The sequence below is a fragment of the Pistacia vera genome, unplaced genomic scaffold (assembly GCF_008641045.1).
Source record: "Pistacia vera cultivar Batoury unplaced genomic scaffold, PisVer_v2 Contig212, whole genome shotgun sequence".
Lineage (NCBI taxonomy): Eukaryota > Viridiplantae > Streptophyta > Magnoliopsida > Sapindales > Anacardiaceae > Pistacia > Pistacia vera.
This window is the reverse complement of record NW_022196016.1, coordinates 1,919,560-1,941,555: the sequence shown is the minus strand read 5'-3', so window position 1 is coordinate 1,941,555 and position 21,996 is coordinate 1,919,560. Positions and strand designations below refer to the sequence as shown.

The following is a 21,996-nucleotide window of genomic DNA, read 5'->3' as shown; positions in this document are numbered from 1 at the left end:
CGGGCTCCTAGTCCCAAAAGGACCAATCGAACGAGCCCAGGCCGGGCCTGCTTGGGATTGGTCCATGACCAGCTATCTCGCAAGTGCACGAATCTCTATTGTAGTCTAGTGTGCAAAAGTGAGGGTCGATCCATAGAGATTTGTAAGCACTCAATTAATCCTAATGTACTATGCCTTAATTAAACAAAAAAATAAACAAAATTTCTACAAAGAAATTAAACTAATTACTAAGGAAGCAAATAAAATTCTTAACCAACTGAATTAAATAACATAATTAAAATAAACTGAAAATCAATGCAAGAAAAACCTAGGTATCCGATTTCACATAACATCTGATTCTCGCGTATAACTAATTTATATCACTTCAATCCAATTCCTAGGGTTCAATCTTCCATCATATGATATTACCGTTTGATGTTGGGTTTAACAAGTATTCTTAACCATTAAAATCACTAGGATGTTTAGTAAAGCCTAACAATCAAGAACCCATTAAAGACAAGTACTCAAAAATATGAGCGATTGGTCCCATTTGGGACCAGTCCCAAAAGGACCAATCCCAAAGGGCCAGTCCCGGGCCTGCTAGTCCCAAAAGGACCAATCGCAAACGAGCCCAGGCCCAGGGCTTGGGATTGGTCCATGACAGCTATACTCGCAAGTGCACGAATCTCTATTGTAGTCTAGTGTGCAAAAGTGAGGGTCGATCCCATAGAGATTTGTAAGCATCAATTAATCCTAATGTACATGCCTTAATTAAACAAATAAATAAACAAAATTCTATACAAAGAAATTAAACTAATTACTAAGGAAGCAAAATAAATTCTTAACCACTGAATTAAATAACATAATTAATAAAACTGAAAATCAATGCAAGAAAAACCTAGGTATCCGATTTCACCATAACAATCTGATTTCTCGCTTATAACTAATTTATTGTCATCTCAATCCAATTCCTAGGGTTCAATCTCCATCATTATGATATTACCGTTTGATGTTTGGGTTAACCAAGTATTCTTAACCATTAAATCACTAGGATGTTTAGTAAAGCAACAATCAAGAAACCATTAAAAACAAAGTACTCAAAAATATGAACCAAACTGTATCTAGCCTGATGTTTGCCTCAATAGAATCCAATCATTCAAAAGAGCTATTCAAGGTTTGCATATGATGTTTACCTTACCCTGTCTCAAACAATCAATTTTTTGTATTTTAAAGTTCGCATATGATGTTTACCATACTTATTTCTGAAAAACATCAAGATCGAATTAAGTGCAATGAATGAAACTAGAAATATATTGAATTAATAGAACAATAAAATAATCAAAGCATAAAACCTTCGTGTTAGGTACATGGATCCCTAGAAAAGAAAATAGTTACACTTAAAAATAGAGAATCAAACTTCAAAACCTTCAAAAACATGAAGTACAGAGAAAAGGTTAAAACCCTAGGTAAGATCTCCTCTCCTTGCTTCCAATTCTCTCCAATTTTTTTCCTGTCCAAAAAATACCTAAAGACATCCTTATAAGTGTCAGGGTTGTGGGAAAGTAATGGGAAAAATCATAGGAGAATAAAATTCGGATTAATCTTAACTTGAGTCCTTGTAGAATAGGATTCCTATGCGACTCTTTGGTCTAAAACAAGAATATCTTCCTCTAGAAATCTCAGAATAAAAACTGTAAAATTCTAGGTAAACTAGACTTCCAAAGCTTACAAAATATGTGGAACAGTCCATTAGTTCTGAGGTATTTATGGTAGCTTGGCGAAGTTTTTGTGTTCTGTCCATCTCCTAAAGCTGCTGCTAAAAAATTGTACACGAAAGACTTCACTTTTTAGCATGAAAAATTTTGAATCTGACAATCCATAACAATTAACTGTATATATTTGAATCATATTTGCAATGGTCCAAGAATAATCCAAATCTGAGGTCTTTAGCAAGTTATCGTGTAGAATCTAGGCATGTTCCAGAACCGCTCTGCTTGTCTTCTATGCACTGATGTAACTTTCAGATAATTTAACCATCTTTTAGATTGAAATGGATCACGATAAAAACAGAAATGTTATATAGATATCTTATATTTCAAACGCCACTGAAATCATGTCAATCAGAGTTGTGTAGCTAAAGTTACACTATTTTAGTGTAGCGTGTTCACTCACGCCAGGCACAAAAATCCTCTGCTGTGAAACAATCTTCAAAAAACTATAACTTCTTCGTTTGTGCTGATTCTCAAACTGTATGTTCTACATGATTCTAATTCTTTCTTCTTTAATGTCCATTCTTGAAATCCTCATTTTCAGCACCTAAATACCTAAAAACTCAAAACATACCCGTGATTCTACAAAACAAAAGAGAAACAAAAATAAGTAAAATTAACCAATTAAACCTAATTCCCTCACAAAATACCCTTAAAATCACTAATATGAGTGCAATTCCAAGACTCATCAATATCCACTATCGAGAAATGGCAAGGCTAAGAACTATGGTGATAACAGAAGCTGGGCCACAGCTCAACCACTTGAGGACACAATGATCCCCATCATAAAGAGGAACCATCAGTGGGCAAAGAAGAATTGGGGAGATTCCTGTCAACTTAAAAGTTCCAACTCGTGCCCTAAAAATTGGGAGTAGTTTGAGCAACAGCTGTCAGGAAATTGATCACTTTTTTGAAGAAAACCTCATGTGTTCCTAGGTCCATGCAGATATGGTGGAAATTAGTTTGGAAGTGATGTGCCACAGGTAATATCGATCTGAAGCCACCAATCAAGCAAAAAGAAGGTGAATGGATTGAGGATCTTAAGTGCTCAAGGATGAGGTTATAAGCTTCTCAACATCAACTTCATAAGAGAAGTAAAATATCCGGATTGGCTCGCCAACCCAGTCTTGGTGAAAAAAATCAAATGGCAAGTGATAACTTGCGTCGATTTTATGACCTCAATAAACTGTCCTAAAGACAGCTTTTCACTACCCTAAATAAATCACTAGTAGATGCAACAAACGGGAGTGCACTACTTGCTTCATGGATGCTTATTCGGGATACAACCAAACCCTGTACAAACTGACGAAGAAAACCCTCATTTATTACTGATCGAGGTCTTTATGTTACAAGGTTATGCCTTTTAGATTAAAGAACGTTGGGGTGACTACCACGTTTAGTTAAAAAATGTTTGTTGAACAGATAGCCAGATTGTCGAGTGTATATGATTACATGCTCAAAGTCAAAGGTCGTAGAAAGCCACATCGATCTTGAGCGAGATGTTCAACATCCTAAAAAATTCGAATGCACAATCTCTTGAAGTGTGCCCGGGTAGCTTGGGAAAAGTCTTGGGATTATTGATGAACCAACGAGGTGTAAAGGCTAACCCAAAAAAATTCAGGCCTATTGGACATGCAAAGCCTAACAAAAACAAAGAAGTTCATAGCCTGATAGGGCGATGTTGCACTCAACAAATTTGTTTCCCAAGCAACCACAGATGTTTGCAGTTCTTTGAGACCCAAAAAGCTAACAAGGGTTTAAACGGACCAAAAGTGCGAGGAAGCTTTCTAGAAAAAAAAAAAAAAAAAAAACACCTCGGGCAGCCACTATTGTTATCAAAGCCTATTCCAGACAACCTCTCTCCTATATTTGTCGTTCTTTGTTCGCGATCAGACAACTTTGATACGTGAGAGAAGGGGATTTAGTGGCCCATTATTATGTGAGTAAACGACTAGATGTGAGACGAGGTACCCGAAGTGGAAAAGCTAGTTTTAGCTCCCTCGTGGAGCTAGAAAATTGCGCCATATTTCCAAGCACATACCATCCACATGTTAGAATTCCACTTAAAAGGTGATGCAGAAGCCTGAAGATTAGTAGATATTCAGTGGGAATGGAACTAAGCCAGCATGAATCAAGTAATTACCAGGACGACGATCAAGGTCAAGCACTGGAAAATTTCATTTTTTAGAGTTTTCTTATCAACCTAAAGGTGAATTGAGCTCACCTGAAGCAAGCAGTTCAGATAAGACCACCTTGGTAGAAAAGAGCTTGAAGGCTTATGGCAGTGGATTGCATGTAATGGATGTTTAATAAAAAAGGAGCAAGGCTAGGCCCGGTCAAAGCCTCGAGGGAGATCCATCGGCTATAGTCAGATTTGGTTTTGCTGCTTCCAATAATGAAGTGGAGTATGAGGCTATGCTCATAAGGATCCATTTGGCTAAGACATGGGTAGAGTCATCAAGATCTATAGCGACTTTAGCTCATCGTGCACCAAATTTCTAGGGAATATCCGCCAAGGAAGAAAGAATAGCATCTTATCTCGAAAGGAAAATTTAGCTCAAATTTTTTTTAAAAGCTAAACAATGCAACAGATTCCCAAAGAGTAGAACTCGTAATTGATGTTTAGCTTGCTCGACCTCAACAATGAGTAGGAGGCTACGAGCTCAATTCTAGTCAAATTCTTGCAAAGCCTAGCATCCTCACATTAGAGTAGGCATAATGGCAACAAGCCAACATTAAGTTGGAGGACTTAATAACTTCTTACTCAGAGACGGAGATATGCAGAAAGTAGAAACAAAGCTAGAACTCTCGAGCAAAGTCCCTCCTTCATTATAAAGGAGAAACTCTACAGCGAGGATATAACACCCCGCTCTAAATGTGTAGATCATGAAGAAACAACTACATTCTCAAGAAATCATGAAGGAATATGTCGAAATCATGCCGGGGGGGGGGGGGGGGGGGGTGGCGAATCATGGTGTAAAAGTACTCTGACAGGGAATTATGGCTGACGTTTTATGAAGATATACCAATTTTGTCTAAAATGCGCAAATGTTAAAGGTTCGTGAATATTCTGAGCTCACCCCAAGAGCTCCAACTCTTACTAGCCATGGCATTTGTAATTTAAGGAATTGACTGATAGGCCTACTACCTCAAGGAAAATGGGAGTGAGTTTGCCGGGTTGAGTCGACACTTTACCAAGTGGGAGAAGTCAAGCCTCTGGCAACAATAAATCAAGTAAACTGAAAGATTTTGTTTACAAGAACATAGTTTACAGATTGGAATCTCAATTATCATTACTGACAATGGAAAAATGTTGACAGTAGCGATTTCAAATCTATTATGAAAGGCTCGGCATAAAGAAATCTTCTCAACGGTTATCAACCTCAAGCTAATGGTCAGGTCAAGCAGTGAACAAAGTGATCAAGCATACTATGAAAAAAAGCTTGATCTCTTAAAGGAGATGGGCAGATGAGCTTTCCAAAGTATTGTGATCGTATAGAACTACAACCAGAAGTTCGATACGAGAGACCCATTCTCACTCGCCCACGGATGTGAGGTAATGGTTGGTGGAACTCAGAAATATAATGAAGCATGATGGTTTAAGAGATTTGTTCGATGACATGAGTTAAATCTCAATAAGAATCGCCTCCTACCAACAAAGAGGAGGAAATATTTCAACTTAAAGTAAGAAACTGCATCAAGGTGGGAGACCTCTCCTAAGAAAAGTTGTGCGGAGGAAAAGATGTGAGCTTGGGGGGATTTGGGCCCAAATGGAAAGGACCCTTCAAGATTTGAAAAAGCTCACCCTAGGAACGTTCCACTAGAATATTTAAATGCAAATGGTTTTGCGAGCATGGAACGCCAGCATCTTCAAGTTATTGTCAGTGATTAGCTTGGATTAGTTTTATGACATAGAGTCTTTTTCTTTTTTGTTATGAAGTGTAAGGCCGTTTTGGTCATTACCATCATAATAAATATCGCATGTACTTTCAGTTCAAGGTATTTTTGCAAGTTTATTAAATCATAATGTAAGATACTATAAAAAAACTCAAAGTTCGAAGCTCGAAAAGATGGTCTAGTTGTAACTCATATATTTTGAGAAGTAACTAGCAAATTCGGGCTCAAAAGAGGTATATCCTGCGATCCAATGAAAAGCAACTAGAAATAACCAAGGGAAGCATGTCAAGGAGGAATTAATTAAACTCGGTGTGAGACTCGAGAAGGCAGTTAAACCAAATCACTCATCACAAGAAAAGATCCTCTTATTCGCTCGAAAGGATCTTGAGAAAGCTAACAAAAGCATAACTCAAGAGCAAATTCGAGCTCACTATCTGTTAGTTCGTTAAAACAAGCTACAGTGACTTCACGAAAAGTAATATAAAGATCATAAGATAAGTTAAAAGGATAACTAAGTTCATGTCATTAATTATAAAGTTTAGTACAAAAAAGAAAAAATACACTTCAAGATCCAAGCTGAAGGTAGGTCCTAAGTGGATTATCTAAGGCGGTGCCATCCTGGTGGACCTTAGAATTTAAACAGATTTTTTTAGGTAACCCTCTTAACCATCTCAGGTTCTTTACTTCCCTTTTCTCATTAGGAAACACATCAAGAGTAGGCGAGCTAACATCCCCTTGCCTGGTCTTTTTCCCCTTAGGCATCATCTGAATCTTTGTTACTTAGAAAAGTCTAGGTAATGAACTCTAGTCCCACTGCCTCAGCCTTCATCCTTTCAACCTTGGTTTGATACTCCCAACGAGGAAAGGAAGTCATGTGAGGGTCGCTTTCCCACATGAGCTTACTAGGTTCACGACAGCTCCCAGCTCATGTTCTCATGGTGGAACTTCTCTTTTTCAAGCTCCTCCATCAGATTGATGATGTTGCTAAGGCCTCTTTATAGTCCTTGCAAGCATGCAATACACCCAACCTCACAAATGATAATTTGCTCGTCAAATCTTCGAGGTTGGCCTACACAATTGAGAGTTGATGTTAGTTTGTTGTAAATGCCGCGGCAGGTGGTCTCACTTCGAGACCAATGGGTCTTTTGATTTTTCCACCTAATAAAGTTGCGACAAATCTTATCTTTAGAGCTAGGCTCTTGCCTATTCTTTTTTTGTTTGACACTCGCCTTTACACTTTGACCTCCCACTTAGCTTTCAAAATTTTTCCAAGCTTCTTCCTTCATTGCTCACCTCTACGAGGACTTTATCGCAATCTCAAGCATCTCTAGTTGTCATGGTAAAGCTCTAGACCAAAGTGGCAACCTGAAACAAAGGGAAAGAGGGTGAGAGTAAGGAAAGTGTGGAGGACAGTACGAAAAAAGAAAAATCGAGCTTAAAGTTACCTTATTTATCTGCTTAGGCACGACACAACCTTTTTTGGGAGGCATTGCTTTATACAACTTAAATAGTCTGTGAGCATCCTTCACTATAGGGCCCTAAGCAATGCGTTCAAAGCACACTATCAAACCTCTAGCTCGTTAGTTTTTTCCCTACATCCTGATTTTTGACGAGGCACTTTGATCGGCCATCGAGCCGGTGGTCTTTGCGTCCATTAGAGCTTTCTTTTTGGCAAAGTCCCTCGCTATATACTAGGACTCTACCACCAATTTTCGTGAGCCTTCCTTAGGCTCGGTAGAAATTTCCTTTGAGCTCTCCTCTAGCTCTTAGGCTTAATTGCAGGCTTCTCTGAGCTCGAGGCTCCTACAAGCTCGACTCCGAATCTCTTAGTACTGGCTCATAACCTTGGTTTAGGGTCAACTTTGCTCGGGTGGTAGGAAGATGTGACCTGTTTCTTCATCACAGTAGCAATCTTGGGCTGTTATTTTAAGCTCTTGGGCCTCTTAGCAACCTTCATGTCTATGAAAATGATGACACATCAGATTTCTACTAAAAAGCATTACAACTCTAAAAGCGAGCAAATTGGTACTAACCTTTCTCACAGATAATGTTGAACCTCGTAGAAGGAAATCAAAACCTAAATGAAATCAAGCACAAGAGAGTGATTAGCGCAATCACATCGCGATCTCCTTTAGGTAGAGCACTAAAAGCTTCCAATCGCCATAACGAGCTTCCTGGTGTGAAGTTTCGCTCACGGTTCTCTGCAAAGAAAAAACAATACGTTATCTATAGCCTGACTATTGGACACTTAACTGGGAAGAAAATAAAAGAGCACCTACGTGATTCATTCCTGAAGAAACCAATATCTCTGTACTGAAAGAAAAAATATTCAGAGTCCCAGTTCTCAGTCTTCTTTGGGACCTTGACCAATCCTTTGAGGCATTTTCTCTTTGCCTTAAAGAAGTAATATGTATCATCCTGACTTTTCTTTAGGTTATATAGTTGAATGAGCTCTTCGACAGATAACTCGTCCAGACCAACTAACATAAAAGCTATGTACATTCCTGCTATTATAATGTACGAATTCCTCGACAATTGAAGGAAGGCGACATTAAAATGTTGGCAATGAAAGGGTGAGGTGGGATTGACACTCTACACCTCAAAAAGGTCTCAAAGATTGCCACCCAGCCATTGGGGGGATCCTTCCGTGAGCAATCCTTCAGTGGATAGAGGGGGCTCTCGATCACATACTCCTTTTTTATGCGTTCAATATCCTTGATAGTGATTGACAACATCCGTTCTTTCCTGTTATAGTAGGTGCCCTAGAGTCAATCTATTATGGTTTATGATCAATAAAAAGGTTGTTTCTACATTATGTAATTCATATTTATTATATGTTGTGATGTATGTCCTTAGAATGGTAGAACCGTGACAAGGGTATCGAGTATTTCAAATCTCGATAGTGAGGACCCTATGATCACATAAGGTGGCTATTCTAGAAATGTCTGTAGACCTATATTATTCTGACTAAAGACACAAATAATAAGGTAATGCTATCAAAGTGTTGAACGACCTTGTCGAAAGGTAGTGACTGATCTCACTTGTTAAGGTTGTTTGCTAACAACCTAGTGCAACACATGGACGCTTGTCATAGGCAAGTTCACTGGGCAGACCTGCCAAAGGATTTCATAGAGATGGTAACCCCAGTGTTTGTGGAATAAATCCTCTAATGGATGGTGGTGCATGTGATCCTTAGACTTCAGATCACTGGAGCGCCTTATACACCAATTGGTGTAGTTTGACTCTAATCCAACGTAGTTCTATTTAGAGCTATCAGAATAGCAGAGATTGGTTACATCAAAAAGTGTATCAAGGCTATGGTGGATTAATAGAAGATTCATCACTCCCAGGTATGAGAGAAATTATCTCACTCAACAATTCAGTAAATGGCAACAACACTAAATCTGTGGCCACAATGGGATTGAGTTGTAGCTCAATCCAACAATCTATTCCGGTTGTTGGTCCAATAACCAAATATCGAGATGTCAATGATATCTGAGGTTGATACTACTTTTGTACCTTAGCCTTGATGAGATAATGTATGATGAAATGATTTGATTGCACAATAACCATATCGTTGATTAGAAAGTTGTTTCGATAAATCTGAATCTATTAGGTGGTCATGATGCCTTGATAGAGGCCAATCTTGGTTTATACTTAGTGAGACGATTGATTGGGTGTCAATCGCGATACTACTCACTGCCAATATGATGAGGAGCCTTCGTGTTGCAGACATAGAAGACAGATTAAGGATAAATAAGTGAGAAGGGTATTTTCATCTTTTAAGATGAAAGGGTATTTGGTAATCTCATAGTATAATTAAATTTGCTGAGATTATTGCCTTTATTTAATTTCATATGGAAATTAAAATAGGTGAGATTGTGTGTGTGTGTGTGTGTGTGTGTATTTATATAAATGTTATATTATTAATTAATATTAATATTAATAAAGATAGTATAAAATCAAATTTAAATTTGAAATTAAAATACCATGTGGGAATTACCTTGATTTGGGAATGGAATATGTCTAATCTAAATATGGAAGTAGTTGATTACAATTCCATATTAGATTAGGGTTTTTGCTTGTGCACTATTTAAAGTGCAATTAAAATCAAAACTAAATAATTCACCAAAAAAAAAAAAAAAAAAACCCTAGTTGCCCACTCTCTCTCTCTCTCACTCTCCCAAAACAATGGACTCCATTGTTGAAAGAGAAGTTTTTTTTTCCAGAGGAAAAATTCTGCACTCATATCCTTGATCCATTGAGGTTTGGCTAGCATATAGAGCCCTTTGGAGATTGACATCATGTCTTCGTGTGGATACTAGGAGTTTACTCTTATCTTAGAGTGGAAGCAAATCCAAATTCATTGAAGGAGCCTCTAAACGCTGGTATGAAATCTGAAATTATTGTTTACTGCTTATTTCATATGCAAACAATGTAAAACGGGTATAAGGATCTTAGGGTTCAAAGGTTTATGGATCAAAATATTTTTGTATTCCGCTGCGTAAATCTCATCCGTAAACCTACTGTGGTATCAAACCCTCTTATACCTTATTATGTTGTTTAATATAACGTTTGGATGTGTATCAATTAGGGTTTTAACATGTTTAAAATCTGAAAAATTGATTAAAAATCTGTAGTGGTTTATGTGTGTTGTTTTTGTGATATTGCATTTGTTCGTGTTTGATCGAAATTAAATAAAACTTGATTTCAATCATTGGAGTACGCTACTGTGAAGGGCAATGTGTTGCTGTTGTGTGCTGTCGCGCACAGTAGTAGTAGCAACGTGCAAACACACACCACTGGTGGACAGAATGTGAGCAGCAGCATTGCTGTTGCACGCTGTCGTGCATGGGGAGTGTTGGCCGCATGCTCAGGCATGTAGCCTTGGGTTGTGCCGCCGCAAACGGCACAACAATAACCTTGTGCGACTACACAAAGGTTGTTGCCGTGAGCAGCAGTACATGCGAGTGCATTGCAGCTATCCTCCCCGATTTGTGCCATGTGAGGTGCCTCATGGTGTCCAAGTGCTCCCCACACTTGGCCTTGACCAGCAATTGGTTTTTCAACAAAGGACTTTATATGGTGCGCGTTAAAATGCACACCAAATCTGGAATTTTTGGATAGCACACGTAATGATGCAATGGGCTGAATTTTGGGCCGTGATCACGTTGTTATGCAATAGTTTTAAATCCATAATTTTCTATTATATGATGTTGCATGTAAGAAACATTCTGGAGGCCCAATTGAGTGAGGCCCAATAACAAGGAACTAAAATGAAAATTTTAAAATTTGTTGGACTAAAACGTAACACTGTCGAAATCAAGGGGTAACTTGTAATTTACCAACTTAATCAAAATTTAATTTTGATTGTTTATGCATCTTCTTGTTTATGAATATGCATGGTGTTTGGTGCATAAGCCTATGAACCTAGTTTAAGAATTTTTGGATTATGTAATTTTAAAATAGGGTTTGTGTGCCCTGCCTTTCTCTGTACTCTCTAATGTAACTTCTCTCTCTCATCTCACTCCCCTTGAATGTAACTCGAGGTTTCTTTTCAATTATGTAAAATGTAATTCTGTTTTGAAAGTTGTGTAATGTTTGAGAAGAAGAAGCAATTGAAAGAAGAAAGCAAATTACTTGAAGAATCCATTTATTTATTTAAACCTAGGTTGACCTACCAATTCCTCTAGGCTCGAGGGAATTGGTTTTAGTTAAGGCTATGCACCATCACATTTCCTTAATGCTTAGTATGCATGCTAAGGGTGTATGTTATGACTATAAGATGCTAATAAAGATAAAATTGGTGAGATATAAAATAAAAACCCCTCAATAAAAGTATATTAAGTCAATTAATTTAAATGTCTTCCATCACCATGGGTTTGATCAAACCATTGTTCGTTAGAACCTTGTTTGCTAAAGCGAAGGGTACACTTTTACCAGTGGGAGGTCAAACATCATTGGAGTTTTCCTTAATGGTGATGGGTCAACTTAAATGATGTGTTTTGCATGTTCGCCAAAGCGAAGGTTCATAAACACATCATAGGCATAGTAGAGAAGTACAATTGTTATGTGTACGTGGTGACATGTAGTGTCTTCTCTACTGATATTGAGAATCACACTTGAGGACAATGGTTTTGCCCATTGAATTGTGTGATTGGTTTGTCGGCTTAATTTGCATTTGAGGTTGGTAGTAAGAGCTATCACTGGTGTGTATGAAGTTTGTTGACCTACCTAATCAACCCATTTTGGCTTGTTCACTAATGCAAAGGTTTGAAATAGGCTAGATGGGATCTCGATCCACTAGGGAAGCTAACAAGCTTTCTTGGGTTAATAGTGAGAGTTATTAGCTTGAGGAAAATAGTGGGAGCAATTATTTAATAAAAGACCTTATTAAATAATAATAAAAATTATAACAATATTTGTTTTTCTGCACTTGTAGATTCATTAAAATGAGCAATACTAACCTATCACTACGACCGATAATCAAGAAAGACAACAGGCTAGATGGATCCAATTTCTTGGACTGGTATTGAAATCTTTGGATTGTACTTAAGTCCGAAAAGAAATTGTATGTCCTTGATAAATCTTATCCGACTAAGCCTGCACCCGATGCCACTCAGCAAGTTAAGGATACTTATCAAAAGTAACTTGATGATGCTAATAATGTTCAATGCATTATGCTAGCATCAATAACATCTGAACTACAAAAACAGCATGAGAATATGGATGCACATGCCATAATTTTGCACCTCAAGGAGCTATATCAAAAGAATACTCGACATGAGAGGTATAAGGTGTCAAAGGCACTGTTTAAGAGCTAAATGGCTGAGGGAGCCCAACTTGGTCCTCATGTGCTCAAGATGATTGGCTACATGGAAAGGCTTGAGAATTTGGGTTTTGGTGTTGATGCAGAATTACAATGTGACTTAATTCTGCAGTCACTACCTAATTCTTATTTACCATTCATAATGAACTTCAATATTAACATGATGAGGAAGTCCCTATCAGAGCTCCTAAATATGCTGAGGATTGTGGAGCGGGACTTGAAAAAGTCCAAACATGTTTTACTGGTTGCTACTGGTAAAGGCAAAGGTAAGGGTAAGGGAAAGGCCAAGGTCTATCCCAAGTCCAAACCCAAAGGATAGAATGCTCTTAAGCCTGAAGGGGGCATTGGAAAAGTGGGAAGATAGTATGCTTCTATTGTGGCAAGCTTAACCACTAGAGGAAACACTACAAGGCTTTCCTCGCAAGCAAGAAAAAGTCAAACGCTTCAAATTCAAGTATGTACATGATTGAGATTAACTTCTCCCCTTTAACATCTTGATGTGGTACTCACATTTGTACTGATGTGTAGGAACTAAGACAGAGTAGATTGCTTGCCAAGGGAGAGGTGGACCTACAAGTTGAAAATGGAGCACATGTGGCTGCATTAGCTGTAGGATCTTATTGTTTGACTTTTCCTACGAGCTTATTATTGGAACTAAATAACTATTACATCGTACCTTCAATTCCCATAAATATTATTTTAGTATATGCTGTGGATGATATGGGATATCATTTTGAAATTTCTAATAGATTGCTTTCCTTTAGTTTGAATGGTATCCTATTTAGAACTGCAAGGTTATATAACGGATTATATGTTCTTGATTTAAACAATAAGGATATTCTCAATGTTAAAACAAAGAAAGCTAAGCATAGCGAACAAACCCAAACATACCTTTGGCATTGTAGACTGGGTCATATTAATCAGACCCACATCGCAAAACTTTACAAAGATGGAGTTTTGGACCCTTTTGATTTCTTGTCATTTAAGGTATGTGAGTCATACCTTTTAGGAAAGATGACCAAATCGCCTTTCACAGGACAAAGTGAAAGGGCTGAATTGTTAGGCATCATCCATAGTGATGTATGTGGTCCACTAACAATTGAAGCCAGAGGTGGATATTCGTACTTCATCACATTTACTAATGACTTCAGTAGATATGGTTATATCTATCTTATGAGACAAAAATCTGAAGCCTTTGATAAATTCAAAGAATTCAAGAATGAAGTACAGAATATGTTGGGCAAGAGTGTTAAAGCTCTTCGGTTAGATAGAGAAGGTGAATACTCGAGCTCTAGGTTTTATGAATACCTAAATGAGTGTGGGATAGTATCACAACTCACTCCTTTTTATACACCCCAATACAATGGTGTGTCAAAAAGGAGGAATGGGACCTAAATTACTTGATATGGTTAGGTCTATGATGAGTTTAAGTGATCTATTCGCATCATTCTAGGGTTATGAAATTTCTCACTAGGCAAGTATTCACTGAGTATCCTATAGAGAGAATCCAGAGAATTGCTAGTTTAAAAAGGGTGTTCGTCTAAAATTTGTATCCTTAATCCAGTTATAAATACTATTATACAAAGATTATTTCTCACATATATAAATCCACACTAAATTTCTTCACTGAGATAGTGTATGAAATCCTCTCGCCAGCTTGACGTCTCCCGACCACTACAATCTAATACCTACAAAAATAAGGAAAGCAATGGGGTGAGCTATAAATCCTCAGTAAGTAAACCAAATCTAACTATACTTTTAATCCGCTGTCCCCATTTTTGTTGTACTGCTTCTAAATTTCTGCTTGCTTTCTCTCTTTATTCTCAGGCGTACTACTTAGCTGTCTTCTATTTTTCTCAAATCTTTCTAAATCCTTCTAGTGTTGTGCTATTCTTTATTATTTTATTTCTCTTCTCTGCTAGATTATAACTTTCTGTTTCTTTCTCTACTCAACAAATCGCTAAGTTTCCTTGCTATTTGTCATGTTTCTAATTTTTGTTCTTTTCTTGTATATCTCTAATTTCTTTTCTATTCTCGTACGCTTCCATTTTCTTTTCTTCTCTATTCTCATGGGTTTCTATTTCCTTTTCTTCTCTATTCTTATGGGCTTCTATTTTCTTTTCTTCTCTATTCTCGTGGGCTTCTATTTTCTTTTCTTGGCTAGTCAGACACGCAATAATAAAATAAACTATTTAATCTATGCATAAATGCATGAGATGCAATGCATATAAAATGTATGATGCATATGCAAATGATCATGTTTGTATTCTTTCTGAAAATTCTTTTCTAATTCTTTCTGAAATTCTTTCTCTTTCTTTCTCAAATTCTTTCAGTTTTCTATTTCTTATTCTTTTTTCTTTTTTTCTTTTTTGAAATTCTTTCTGTTTTCTATTTCTTTTTCTGATTTTTTTTTCTGTATTCTGTTCTAATTTGCCGATCGAACTAGGCTGAGGCATGGATTTGGAACCCTAGCCGTGTAAGCATATTCTGAAATTCTTTATGGGTATAGTCCTCATCCATATGCACTTCTAGCGGACTGTACAATTCTGTTTTCTATTCTGAAGCCGCTCACTGATGGTAGCGTGCATGTGGGAAACTTCTGCATCTCTGTCGCCACTAGCTAACGCAGTGAATGCTCACAGGTTCCCCATCGCAACAGCCTTCTGAAAACATGCTCTGTAAATCTGCAAAATAACTAGCTAGACATTTTTTAATAATTTTAAAATTTCTGAAATATATGCTATGCTATGTCATGCATTTATATGCTGTCTATGCATGATCCCAAAATACGTGTCTAACTTTGGCATGTATTCTATTAATTCTAAGGCTTTTTTTTCTATACTTTTGTGGAAAGCCCAAAGTCTTATTCTAGTAACACGCTTAACTTAAATATTTTTTTTTATTCTTTATTTCTGAATTCTATACATCGTGTGTACGTATGCGATTCTATAATTTCTACATAATTCTTTAATTCTATCATGCTATGTAAAATGTACACGTACACAAGTACATTATCTCTCACAAATTCTACTCTTCTATAATTCTATTAGCGAGATATTAAAATGGCACAATTCAACTAGGGAATGAATTCTACATTTTGGGCAATCTAATTTCTTCTATAAAACGTTATGCCACAACTTAGGTATTAAGTCTACTAACTTGCCCAATTATGCAACTAGATTTTCTCAAACTTATATATCACCTAACCATGTCATTAAACAACTCTCTAATATTTTTCTAATGTAACAAACATGCCTTGTACAACTTTCTAAATACAAATCTTCATGCCATAAATTTGCATTTTCTTACATGACCATCAACTTCAATTGTTATACATGCCCTTCTTTCTTCTTTTCTTTTGGCTACATTCTATACATTAATCTTTGTTGCCATATTAATCATTGAAAATTCAGTCTAACATATGGCACAACATATATACTTTGGCTAAATTATAATTTCTTTCTAACATTCTTAACTAAACTTTTGGCCAATACAAAAATATTCTCAAGATCTTCTAGCAAATTCTATGGCTTGTAATATATAATAAGACATGAAAACTATACTCATACCAATCAATTTCTAAAATGGTCATGTATTTAATACATAAACTAAACTTCTATTTCTTTGATGTTTATTTGATATTTATACTTGGGAAAGATTTTCTATTCTTTATACAATAAAATCACTTATTACATATTGTTTGTAATTAATCTCAAAACAAGAAACAACAATATACTCATTTGGCCAAGCCATTATTTGGATGATCTTTCTAAATTCAAGTACACAAACTTGAGAATTTATTATGGCATATTGATATGTCATGACATAATCTACCATTCTCTACTATCAACAATGCCATATCAAAGTAAAAATTTAACATGTAAATCCCTTCTAACACTTTCCCAAAGTCATAAGTTTCACAATTTCTAATTCAATAACTAAATAAAATGTGCTATTGAAGAAATACTAAAGGTTCAAGTAACTTGAACCATGCACTAAAAGCCATTTATCTCATTGAACTAACATGACCAAGTGATATTCTAAATTTTGGCATAACAAAATGCACTCTTGAATACTAAAATTTACACTTGGTTAAGCCTAACATAACCTTTCAACTCCAATTCTTTCCTTTCTCTAACAATTTCTTCAATAAGATTTAACAAACTCATGTATGCATTTCTCTTTGAATTTTCATCAAACAATTCACATGCACATGCAAATACTTAGTTGGCCACACTTCCACATCTCTCCAAATCCACCAAAATTGGAGCAAAAACTCACTAAATTTAACTTCAAATCTGGCCGGATTCAACACTTCAAAATTTCATCAACAATTCTTCCATATTTCATCCATAATTCCACCAAATCACCACATACACATGAACTACTTCTCATGGCTGGAATTTTACACATCATTCAACATTAAAACAGCCAATAATTCTCACCATACAATCACATACAAACATACAAGAATCAATCTACACAATTATTGCTCAAATCAAAACTAAAATTGGATTTACTTACCTTGAATTTGTGCAACACTAATGATATAACCTCCCTTTGCTAAAATTCTCTTCCTCTTGGACCTAAATCATATAAAACCATAAGAATTTAAAACTTTAAAGTTTAATCACACACCTTTGTGCTAGAATCTTACCTTTGGATGCTTTAGGATTGAAAATCTACAAAAATTTAAGCTAAACCCTATGAATTCTCTTTGAAATTTGATGAAGAAGCTTGAGAGAAAATGGATGAGAGGTGGCGTGCCCAAGGGTGAGAATGGCTAGGGTTTTGTCAATTGAAGCCTTATAACTAATAATATATATATATATATGCCCTTGCACTTTCTAAGAAATTTCATCTATGTCCTTTAGTCATTTACCTAATTACCCTCATTTGTATCATCTTCTTCACATTATTTTGCTTCCTTACACTCACCACTTTTTCATCTAGTTGTGAGTGAAAAGACCATTTTACCCTTATTCTTTAATTTCTTCCTATTACTTTACAAACACGTATTTATCTCGGCATCACATCACGTGTATTTTCCATAATCTTTCTACCACTCTATTCTCATGGCTAGCACACTTAATACATTATATTTATCATACTCACTTTTCACTTGAACACGTGATTCTGTGTGAAATGACCATTTTGCCCCTATTGAAACTTTTATGAAATTCCTCTATAAAACTAGTTAAATATATTCACTATGACTATAAAATAATCCCTACTATATTTCTGAATGTGGGTATTACAGGTTATGCCTTAGAGACACCGACTCACATACTGAACCGTGTGCTGTCAAAGTCTGTGGATAAGACTCCATACGAACTATGGAGTGAGAGAAACCCCAACTTGTCTTATATGAAGATTTGGGGTTGTAAAACTTATGTCAAAAAATTGACTTCGAACAAGATGGGCCCGAAATCTAATAAATGTATATTTGTGGGGTTAAGGAGACCAAATGATACAATTTTTACCACCCAAAAGAGCACAAAATTTTTGTTGCTCGTACTGGTTTCTTCTTAGAGCAGGAATTTCTTCTAAGAGGTACTAGTGGGAGAAAAGTAAAACTCGATGAAGTTCTAGTACCACAAGATACATTAAATGAAAGATGGGATGATGTGCCACAAGAAATGGTTGAACATCATGAGGAGGTTACTCCACAATCTGTGGATCAAAGTGAACCATCTCAAGTAGCATAGGAGCTACATAGGTCTGGAAGAGTATGTCATGAGCCTGAGAGATATGGCTTTCTCGTGACTCAACATGGCAACAACTTGTCTACCAAAACAATGAACCCAGAACCTACGATGACGCTATATTGGATCCAGATTCCGTTAAATGGCTTGAAGCCATGAAATCTAAGATGGACTCCATGTACCAAAACCAAGTATGGCCTCTAGTGGATCCACTTGAAGGGGTAAAACCCATAGAGCGTAAATGGGTCTTCAAGAAGAAGACTGACATGAATGGCAACGTGCATACCTACAAGGCATGACTAGTTGCCAATGGTTTCAAACAAATTCATGGCATTGACATAAATGGATATCAAAACAACTTTCCTGTATATATATATATATATGTGTGTGTGTGTGTGTGTGTGTGTGTGTGTGTGTGTGTGTTATTATTAATTAATATTAATATTGAAATAATATTAATATTAATAAAGATAATATAAAATCAAATTTAAAATTAAAATTAAAATACCATGTGGGAATTTCCTAGATTTGGCAATGGAATATGTCTAATCTAAACATGGAATTAATTGATTACGATTCCATATTAGATTAGGTTTTTGATTGCGCACTATTTAAAGTGCAATTAAAATCAAAACTAAATAATTCACTCAAAATAAAACCCTAGCCGCCCACTCTCTCTTTCTCTCACTCTCCCAAAACCATGGACTTCGTTGTTGAAGGAGAAGTTTTTTTTCCAAGGAAAAATTATGCACTCACATCCTTGATCCATTCGGGTTCAGCTAGCACATCGAGCCTTTTAGAGATTGAGGTCCTATCTTCGTGTGGATACCGAGAGCTCACTCTTATCTTAGACTAGAAGCGAATCCAAATTCATTGAAGGAGCCTCCAAACGCTGGTATGAAATATGAAATTATTGTTTAATGCTTATTTCATATGCAAACAACGTAAAACGGGTATAAGGATCCTAGGGTTCAAAGGTTTATGGATCAAAATATTTTTGTATTCCGCTGCGTAAATCTGATCCGTAAACCGGCATTTCCTAAGCCTAAATGTTCGCAGGGGTTTCACTTCAATGGGTTCCTCACTTGTACTCCATGAGACCTCAATTGTGAGTTCTTACAGAACTCTTTCCTCGGACTCAGTTAAAATTGCCAAGTAGCCTTCTACGAAACGTTTCTCTATACTTTGGTCACTGGACGACATTTCTAGTAGCTTAACTCCAGATACCTGAAACACGAAGAAACACGTGTTACTACCTATGTCGACAATAAGCGACATATCCACACTTACATTTAGTTCAGGTATCTGGAAAGCTCGCAAGCGAACACCCTACGATGACTTCTAGCAACCAACCCAAAATCCTAGCAGAGGATTCTGGCCGTCACTCATCTAGTGTTTCTAAAACCTAACTCAATGAGTTTAGATCAAGGTAACCACAAATACCCTCCTAGCAACAAAATGAAACACTTAAAACAAAGGAAATCGGAAAAGCAAGGTTAGAGTACTTACATGCAAATGGAAAATGATGATTTTCATTGGAAAATTGCAGTGGAAGAACTTAAGAGAATGTTGGTTGAGAGAGAGAGAGAGAGAGAAGCTGAAAAGTCACAAGTTAAATTTTCTAAAAAATTAGGTTGCAAAGCCCGTTTGATAGTGTCAAAAATTGGGCTGGAAGTGATCTGGCCGTTCACTTGATGATGAATCTCAGCCCTCCATCATCGAGCAATCTGATCCACTCAATCAGGACACGTGGCGACGATCCGTGAAGGGCGCACAACCGCCATTCCCAGTAATCATAACCGTAGCTACACGTCGCTTCGATTACACGCATGGCCAACTATCGTTGTAAAACGTGCAACAAAAATTAACTACCATGTACGACAGCATTTTATGCATAACAGGCCAGCTCGAAAGATTACCTTAATGCCCTATTATTTTGCAACTTTAGAACCGTTGAATGAAAAGCTTCAGAGTTTTAAGCACGTCACCGTGAGCCGAGGTTGCATATTACAGCTCGTCAAAATTCTAACAAATCATGTTTGCATGAGTTAGGTCAGTGAAGGATTCGAGCATAAACAACAAACCTCAAGGATTCAGTTTTCGAAGCTCGACACGACCTCCGAGCACTGGGGGGCATATGTTGTGTGTGAATTTTGCTGTAAGCTCGAAAATGTCAATAGCTCGTGAAACATGAAGCTCACTGACATATAGAGCTCGCTGCGATTTTAAGGTCTCAAGAAGATAAAGCTTGACCAAAGCAAAGTTCGTCGTGACCTACTTAACGGCTATCCGACGACTCAAAGGATAAGTCCAGATCTCTTGATATTTCAAAGAGGATATTGCCAATATCCTTTTAGCTCGACTTTGACGCACAATCGCAGAAATCACGGGATATACATCAAGTGTGATTGCTATCCCGGATTTAGCTCATTTTCCATTTTGAAATCCATGTATAAATACCCACAAAGAACGATGTAGAAGGGGTTAACAATTATTATTCAGTAAAAGGCAAAGCAATAAACACAGTGGATGTAGGTTTGAGAAGCAGCTCTCCAAACCACTTTAAAAACTTTTTTGTGTCATTTTCATTATTTTGTCATTTACATTACACTCTTTGCTAATTTTAATTAATCAGGCATATATTCGTTCATCACGGTTAGTTGGATCTCTTTGATGGTGCCTTTTTTGTTATCAACACTCTGCTTGTTCATGACAAAAAAGGAACCCCGGAGTCATATGTTATTCTCAAGTACATCGATGAGACTTGGGAACAAAATCCCCTGCTGCCTAGAGATCCTCATCAAAAAGCCATGGCACGTTTCTGGGCCAAATATGGAGATGAAAAGGTAAATATTCCTGTTCCTCTGTTTTCACTCTGTTTTATTGCATTTTTGCTCACTATTTTGTTGTACTTCATGCGTTGGTGTAGCTTTTGAGAATTGAGAGCTTCATGGAAGGCAATGTGGTCGAAAGGAGAGGAAAAAGCGAAGGCAATTGAAGAATCAATAGAAGCCTTGGAAAAGATCGAGGGAGAGCTCAAAGAAAAGAAGTACTTTGAAGGAGAGGGGATTGGGTATTTGGACCTTGCATTTGGGTGGATCGCTTACTGGCTACCCGTTTGGGAAAAAATTGGGTCTATGCAACTCATGGAGGAAGAGAAATTTCCAGCCATTACATCTTGGATCAGCAAGTTTCTCAGCCACCCAGCGATTAAAGACAAGTTACTACCGAAAGACGAGTGTGTGGAAATAGGACTAGGCAACACGCTAACAGAAGCAGCAAAATTATAAATGGCAACACAATTGAAGCTCTTGGGATTCTGGTGCAGCCCCTTTTCGTTTCGAGTAGAATGGGCCTTAAAGCTGAAAGGTGTTGATTACGACTACTTTGAAGAAGATATCTTTAACAATAGCTCCATGCTATTGGAACTGAATCCAGTTCATAAGAAGGTTCCTGTGCTTGTTCATGATAACAAAGGCATCTCTGAGTTTTTTGTTATTCTTGATTATGTCGATGAGACTTGGGAACAAAATCCATTGCTGCCCAAAAGATCCTTATGAAAGAGCCACAGCACGTTTCTGGGCTAAATTTGCTGAAGAGAAGGTAACTATTCTATTCATTCGTATTGTTGTTAATTTTACAACTCTTTTGCAGTTGAAATTTTCTTTGGATTAGAAGAAAAATTAGCCAAGATCTTTAAACCAAACTACCAAAGCCAGAGGATAATTAATGTTCAAATCAAGCTTGGAATGAAATAATTTTTTTCTTTAAAGTGTTATTTTTATGCTAAAAGTATTGAATTGGTATTGAAATAAAT

At 36.8% G+C, this 21,996-nt stretch overlaps 1 pseudogene; it reads left to right on the top strand.

Moving 5' to 3' along the window:
* Positions 1-21,469, top strand: part of LOC116129543 — a 48,679-nt pseudogene extending 27,210 nt beyond the window's left edge.
* Positions 21,470-21,996: the final 527 nt, after the last annotated feature.